Source organism: Staurois parvus, unplaced genomic scaffold (genome assembly GCF_062004578.1).
Source record: "Staurois parvus isolate SC_StPar_1 unplaced genomic scaffold, SC_StPar_1.0 ptg000172l, whole genome shotgun sequence".
NCBI classification, from domain to species: Eukaryota; Metazoa; Chordata; class Amphibia; order Anura; family Ranidae; genus Staurois; species Staurois parvus.
The window spans coordinates 1001985-1007984 of record NW_028317968.1 but is presented as its reverse complement, the minus strand read 5'-3'; positions in this window follow the sequence as shown (position 1 = coordinate 1007984).

The following is a 6000-nucleotide window of genomic DNA, read 5'->3' as shown; positions in this document are numbered from 1 at the left end:
GCAGCACACTGGATATTTTCTCTATTTTGGACTTTATTTTCTTTTCTATTTTTCTTTTTTCTTTATTTTTATTTTATTTTATTTATTTTCTCTGTAAATCCTAGAGATGGTTGTGCATGAAAAACCCAGTAGATCAGCAGTTTTTGAAATACTCAGACCAGCCCATCTGGCACCAAAAACCATGCCACGTTCAAAGTCACTTCAAACCCCTTTCTTTCCCATTCTGATGCTCAGTTTGAACTTCAGCAAGTCATCTTCACCTAGATGCCTAAATGCATGGAGTTGCTGCCATGTGATTGGCTGATTAGCAGTTTGTGTTACCAAGCAATTGAACAGGAATACCTAATTACGTGGCCGGTGGGGGTAGTTGTTTGAGGGTTTTAGGCAACGTTCTAATACAAAATGCAGATTTTATCGTGTGTGAAAAATTAAAAAAAAATTGTCCTGGTGGAAGAGCGGTTAATGGAAGGGTTTATAAAACAAATGAACAATTCAAATCCCTTATCTCATGGGAATTGTTATTAACCTGATAGTAGACAATGGATCCCACCAGATAGTGATCAAAACAGCAGCTACACAAATGAAACTTTAGAGAAAGCTCATCTATCAGGCAGTGAAAGCTGGTAGATGATATCGAGTTCTCACAGGCTCAGAAAGAAAAGAGAAACATCTCTACCTTGTTGGCAGGTGTTCCGTGGTAGACAGGACAATGCAAAGCACTTCACCCATTATACCACTGAGTGGTATACATACAGCATTTGAGTTCATTTCACATGACGCCTAAAGTGCAACATGATATTTGAGTCTTTTATTCCAGGGGTAGTAAATGCAGCAGCTTGCGGTGCTTAAAGAGTAAGGTGTGTTGTAATCAGCAATGCCTGCATTCTGCTGACTGTACAAAGCTAGCATTGTTTATGATCAGCTTAGTTTCTTCCTGATTTTCAGCTCTCCAGCATGACCCCACCTGTGTCTGCTTCTTGAACCATCCAACTCTTTGTTTAGCTTGGCGTTCAAACTATCCCTTCAGGTTTCACTTGAGGTATAGGTGGGTTTACTGACTGTTTGCAAGCTGTTTTATACCATCTAATTAAATTAGTAATGTTACTATATTTAGATCAGTAGTGAACAAACTATGTAATAGTTGCCTGTTTTGTAAACATAAAATATTACACCTGGTAACCAAGTTCTACCATCAAAGGTTAATGTGACTAGCTGAATACACATGTGAGGTTGAATTACTGTTTACATATATGTAACATAAGTACAGCTTAGGGACCACGCTTTAATTGTACTTTTACCCCCCTTCCTGACCAGGCCATTTTTTGCGTTACGGCACTGCATTACTTTAACTGACAATTGCGCAGTCATGCAACACCGCACCCAGATCAAATTTACGTCCTTTTTTCCCACGAATTGAGCTTTCTTTTGGTGGTATTTGATCACCTGTGTGTTTTTTTATTTTTTGCGCTATAAGCAAAAAAAAAGACTGACAATTTTGAGAAAAAAAACTATATTTTGGACTTTTTGCTACTAAACATATCCATTAAAAAAATTAAAAAATCAAATTTCGTCATACATTTAGACCAAAATGTAATCTGCGACATGTCTTTGCTAAAAATCCCAATACGTGTAAATTAATTGGTTTACATGAAAGTTACAGCGTTTACAAATGGAGGTATATATACTGGGATTTTTTTAAATTTTACTAGTAATGACGGCGATCGGCGACTTTTAGCGGGACTGTGGGACTGCAGCGGACATTCTGACGCTGGGGGGGAACTAACTTGGTGTCACTGACATCCCCAATGACACCAATACAGTGATCAGTGCTATAAAACAGCACTGACGCTGTACTAATGACACTGGGCAGGAAGGGGTTAATGTGAGGGGCGATCAAAGGGTTAACTGTGTGTAGGGAGTGTTTTACTAGGGGGTGGGGGTGTTTGCTTCACTGTAAGCACACTGATTGGGATGGCAGTGTGCCCGAGCTGACAGGGAGGAAGACTGTTTGTCGGTGATTGTCGGTAATCACCGGGCGCTGGCGGGTAATTACCGGAAGGTGATTGACATCCACGGTCATGAAAAGCAGCGCGGTAGGGTGAGTAATCACACATGCCCCCTACCCAGAAATGCAAAATCACGTATATATACGTGATTTTGCGAACCGGTGCCACCGTGTAGCAGTATAACTGCTACACTGCAGCGGGTAAGCGGTTAAAGTCTTGGGGGTTTTTTTTGTTTTGCTTTTTTAAAATAACAAACATGTTATATTTACCTGCTCTGTGCAGTGGTTTTGCACAGAGCAGCAAGAATCCCCATCTTCTCAGGTCCCCCGAAAGGCACTCCTGGCCCCTGCTTGCTGCTGAGTACCCCCAGAGCAAGCAGCTTGCTCTGGAGGCACTTAAGCAGACATGCCCATGAGCAGCAGCTCTGCATGTCAGTTTACACACACAGCCACAACTTGGCCCCTCCCCCTCCCTCCCCTGACTGGCTCACCAGGTGTGATTGACAACAGCGGGAGCCAATGGCTCCCACTGCTGCCACAGCCTGACACGAGTGAGAGTCCCCAGAAAGCTGAGTCTCTCGTAGACAGCAGTGGATCGAGAGGGGGCTCAGGTAAGTATTGGGTGGGGGGCTGCACACAAAAGGCTTTTTACCTTTTATGAATAGAATGCAAAATAACCTTGAGCCTTTAGAACAACTTTAAGTCACACTAAATTTCAGGTGTGGCTTAACAGAGTCTGAGCCTGCTCACAGTAAACACACATATGCCATATTCCTTGTACTTACAAAATACTCCATAAATTGTACCTTCAGCCAAAACTTTTTATTGTCTTGGATTGAGTGGAGAGGGGTTACAATTTCTGTAAGGTTTTTATTGATGTCTGTCCTGGTGATCATTATCACCAAAAGTGAAAGAAAATAATTTAGAGTTTTTACCAGAACAGAAATAGGGAACTCTTTGAAATCTTTCAATGGAGACACTAGTTCTGGTGACAACTGTCCTGCTGAACTCTCCATACATGGATCAAAATTTGGCTGGTTCAGCAAGGACTCGGCAAATTTTGATGTGTGTATGGGCAGAGTGGTTGTACAGAGGTCGATCTACCAATCGCCTTCTGTACAACCACCCTGTTGGATTTTCCCCATTATAGCCTGCAATGCTGAGTGTCTTTTGAGGGCTGGGAAGTCTAATTATCAGAATATAATAGCTCAGCAGGGATAATTCCTCCATCCACTGGTATGGATGGAGGAATCAAGTCAGTTTTTTTTCATGCAACCCGCTGGTTGAATGAAAAAACTGATTCATGTATGGACTGCTTTAGAGGGGATTTCTCTCACATTTGAGACAATTTCCTGTTGTGGACTAAATAAAGGGGGGTGGACTCATGCGCTGCCAAAGATATAAAAACAAAGAAGCTGCTGGCACCTAACTAGACTAGAATAGATGAACATAAGTAGATATGGTGGTGTAGCGCTAATACTATGTGATAATTGACATAAAAAATTAAATAAAGAACTTGATATTAAATGGGTGAATACACAAATTGTATGAATAAATATATAGGTGTACAGTGGTGCACCTAATGTGTATCCCAAAAACATGCCATCAAGAATGTGACTAAATATAAGTGATAAGTGATTTAAGTGAAACAAATATTAACCAAATATAAATACATGTGATCATAAATGAACAATATTCATAAATCATATAGCACAAAGTCCCAAACGTATAGCTGTGATGAATCAATCTTTGACAGTGAAAATTATTACGTGCTCAAGTGCATCAGACCATCTGTCACCGTCTAGCATGCACACTTACCTCCAATCTTTGACCCTCAAGGAGTCATAAGGCATACCAAATCACCAGTATAGTTCCAGGTGGGATGAATCTCACTCTCTGGATGGACACAGGATCAGCTTCCACACAGCCCACGGTTAATCAACCATTACAATGGCAAGGCACCTTTACAAAACTCCTCCACTCTCCCAATGGCCCATAAACAGGGGATCAGAGAAAAAAACACCATAGTGTAATAGAGTAAAGTTTATTATACCATACACAAATGCCAAAGACCTACTCATGCAATAAAATCGGGTCATAGACCCACCAGGCATGAACTGTATAACTCACAGTCAGGGTGCTTGCATAGGGAGTCCAAAGATAGCTGCCGTCTGTGCGTAATTGTGTCACCACGCTCTAGTCCGACATGTTGCGTCACGATAACACGTGACTTCTCCAGGGATACAGAGCTGGTGACCACGGACTCCATTTAAATGGAGTCTGCACCTGATCCTAATCAGGAAGTAAAGTCAAATCTATCCAATGAAACACAAATAGCAAAAAAGAAAAACTCTGACAGGAGTTATAACCTTCCCTACTCTATCCGAAATGAAAAAAAAGTTTTGGCCTTTGTTCCACTTTAGTCACAGTAGAACAAATCTTACAGACATTTTGTATGATCCTACCTTAAAGAAGAACTTCGTTAAAATAGTTGGGCACTACATAGCAAACAGCAATCGTTGAGACAATAAACACCATGGTCAAGAGCACAAATGACAAAAATCATACAATATGCAGTTGTATGAAATATGCAACATTTTATAGAATGCACACAGCACAAAAGAATGCAAAGATCTTGAGTATGTAATGTTCCACCTACGGATTTGTGGTCAGCAAATATCATAGTTTTAGCATTCTTTTGGAGTTTGGTGTTCAATGGAAAAAAAGGTGTATAGTCCATAGGTGAAAGTATTCTCCATCATTGACATGATAATGGAGAATGAATGAATCCTCCTCCCAGCATCTGCACTAGTGGAAGGTAGAATCCCCCTTCCTAAGGCATGGGTGATTAATAAATTAATCCCACCCGTCTTCCCAGACATTGGTGGTCAGTGAGGACCCCTTCACACTAGGGTGTTGTGGTAAAATACATTGAGGTTGATTTACTAACTAGGTAAATATACTGTGCACTTTGAGTGAACTTGTTCTAGATCTGAGAGGAAGCTCTGCTGGTTTCTATCATCCAATCATGTGCAAGAAAAACTGCTGTTTTTTAATTTTACTTCCTTTCCTTGCAAAATGAAGCTTTACCTCATTTACTAAGCTCTGGAGCAACTGCACTTTCAGTGCACAGTATATTTTTGCTATTAGTAAATCAACCCCATTATGTGCTTTGGTGCATTCCAACCTTCCCAACACAACTACATTGCAACACACTATCATGCATGGGTGTGAACAGGTGTGGAGTCACGTTCCAGAGCTGCCCAGGTTTGCCGAACACCACGAGTTTTCTTGAAATCCCAACACTGTCATGTGGAATCTGGTTTGTGGGGGGAGAATCATAAGTATGAGAAATGAGGGTTCAGAGGGCAAGGGAGGGAGAGGGCTTGATAATGCAGCACAACAAATACAAATCAAATTGAGTGCTCTCTAGCACCCACGACAGTAGCAACAGATGAGTACACCATGCCCCAGGACCCCAATCCTTCCTCAGTGTGCCCTGCTCTAAATTCTTTCTCTGCCATCAAGAACAGGGCCTTGGCAGACCTTGGGCTTGGTACTTACCCACTATTGTCTTTTCAGATGCTCTTCATGTCTCATGAAAGGAGAAAAGGGTAAATAAATCTGATCAAAAATTCACCACACCTGGCTGATTTCTTTCCCATGTTTTCTTCACGTTGCGGCTTCCTCCCTGAACTCAATCAACTCTACACCCTCATTCTTCCTTCAGCCATTGTCAAGCTCTTTCACTTGCAACTGCCCACTTTAGATCACATAGACTATTTAAGTTGTGTGTATGGAGTAAATGGAGCCCCAGAGCTATCATGTGTTGAACATGGTAAACTCCTTTACTGGAACATTTTTGCCTCAAGGCAATTCTGCACATCATACGCCTTCTCAAGTACCAACCAGAAATGCTGATTCAAAGACTTGAGTTGTTACTCATTGATGTAAAATATAATAAATATGGCTGCCACAGTCCAAAGAGCAGTAGT